Source organism: Cebus imitator, unplaced genomic scaffold, assembly GCF_001604975.1.
Source record: "Cebus imitator isolate Cc_AM_T3 unplaced genomic scaffold, Cebus_imitator-1.0 Scaffold206, whole genome shotgun sequence".
Lineage (NCBI taxonomy): Eukaryota > Metazoa > Chordata > Mammalia > Primates > Cebidae > Cebus > Cebus imitator.
Window position 1 is genome coordinate 3319718 of NW_016107521.1, and position 2439 is coordinate 3322156.

A 2439-nucleotide genomic window follows, 5' to 3' on the forward strand; every position below is an offset into this window, starting at 1 on the left:
AAAAAAAAAAAAAAAAAAAAAAAAAAGACCAACAGTAGACACATAATAAGAATCTGGCTCTACATCAAAACTGACACGTGGTCAGCAGGGCACGGTGACTTATGTAGTTCCACTGCTTTGAGAGGCCAAGGTGGGAAGATTTCTTGAACCTGGGAGATCGGGACCAGCCTAGGTAATATAGCAATACCCCGTCTCTACAGAAAATAAAATAAAAATTAGTGGGCATGATAGCTGTAAGTCCTAGCTACTTGGGAGGCTAAGGTAAGAAGATTCCTTGAGCCCAGGAGTTCAAAGCTGCAGTGACAGATCGCACCACTGCACTCCAGCCTGGGTGACAGAGACTTTGCCTAGAAAAAAAAAATTACAAGAATATTGTACATTTAGACGTTCTAAGTTAAAATATCTCAAGTATGTTTCCAACAGTTTTTATGATGCCTTCCTTCAAATAAGTTTTATGAATGTTTACAGTGGCTAATAATATTTCCACTGAACTACTGTATCACTACAAGTTACCAAAATCTTTCGACTTCATTTATGTCACCTATAAAATGGGGAAAACAAAACTAGCCTTGAAATGGTGGTATACATGTACAAAGTATTTCTGCACACCGTATCTTATATCTTCAGAACCACCACCAGAGGTAGATCATAGTATCTCTAGTTGTACAGATGGAGAAAAAATTTCAGGGTGGTCAATTAAATGACTGAGGTAGTCCTCAAACTCCTAAGACTAATGAATGTTCTACCTGTTATATAGCAGCTGGTTTATGACTTGAGAGCCACCATTACTGGGTCAATAAAGCAGGATGCTGACATAAAAGAGATTCCGTGATTATCAGATGTAAGCAGAAGTTACTGATACAATATAACCACTATCAAATTCTAAAAAGGCCTGTGATTTTTCTCAAAACGTTCAAAGAATCCTATGAGAGTTCTGCACAGTACGTTTAAAAGTGTTTTGTTCTGTGACATTGGTACCTTAATGCAAATGCTATAGACAATGCAATATAGTTTTGTCCTTGTTTAGATAAAAACATTATATAAAATTTGAAGAGTTATGAGCAGAGAAAGCACACACAGTTCTGTTGCTAATTCAATCCCTAGTGTGCTATGGCCTGTGGGCCAAACTGGGCCCACCACCTATTTCTATTAATAAACTTTTACTGAAATAAATCCATGCTTTTTTGTCAGTATCGTGTATGATAGCTCCTGCACCACAATAGTAGAACTGAGTAGTTGTGACAGACTATTAACCTGCAAAGCCTAAAATATTTATTATTTGGCTCTTTACAGAGAAAGTTTGCTAACCTTACTAGCTTAATTTACATTGACAAAATTACTTTCAGAATAATTTCATCTCATTGATAATACTAACTTTATCCAACTTAGCATCCTATTTTATGCGGACATTAGTTCTCTTATCCACTACGAGCCACGCTAAAATCAACATGGAGAATTAGAACTCAAAGATATTATTAATATTACCACTAAAATCTAATGTTGAGTCAAATAAACCAGCTTTGGGATCAGACTTGACTGTGTTAAAAATTCTGGCTGCGCTATTTACTAACTAGAATACCTTAACCTCTGAACCAGTCTCATCTATGAAAAAGATACTACATTATAAGGTTGTTACAGGTGAAACAGAGCACATAACAGCACAGTACCTAAAATATGGCAAATTCATTAGTTCTATGTTACTCCAACTACAATCATGGCATCTATTAATCTATAATAATTACAAATGGTAAGCTTATAGACTTCTTTCTAAGTGAAGAAACAGACTCAGAAGAGTTAAGTGACTTGTCTAATACCACACGGCTTAAAAGTAGGAGAGGCAGAATTTTAAACCAGGCCTACCAGGCTTTAAAATTCCATTAAAAGGCTGCTTATCCACAAAACACATATCCATAGAAGACATATAATAATAAGAAAAAATAATGATGTAATGAACTGAAGAAGAAATACTATGTTATTATACCTGAAGACATGACTAAAACAAGCAAAAATAGTAGAGATAGATGGAAACTCAATAAACACATTTGAAGGAATGGAAAGACATGTTAATTAAATGAATAACAAAGCTTGATAGCAAAACAAATTCCAAGCTGTTGTATAAGATGCTGATGGGTTCATGTAATAAAATCTAACTAGAGTCTTAATGCTATATCTACATGATATTAAATATATTATTATGTAACCATGTCAAAATTCAATTACATTTCTGTTTTAGAGCAGAAACCTTTTATACAGATAAAATTCCTGCCAGCAGCAGCCAAAACACTCCAAATTCACTGAACTGAAAATGTAATTGTGACAAGACCACCAGAAGTTTTGTCTCCTGATGTAAAAAAACATCAAAAATATAAGAGAACCCTGGGGGTTTTTGCAGAGTTCATTTATTAAAACAACTTATGTAAAGAAAAACAATGCTTGAAT

At 34.4% G+C, this 2439-nt stretch overlaps 1 protein-coding gene across 5 annotated transcripts in view; it reads right to left on the minus strand.

Moving 5' to 3' along the window:
- RABGAP1 (RAB GTPase activating protein 1) overlaps positions 1–2439 on the minus strand; it is a 178395-nt gene that overhangs the window by 86231 nt on the left and 89725 nt on the right. The window lies entirely within an intron of this gene.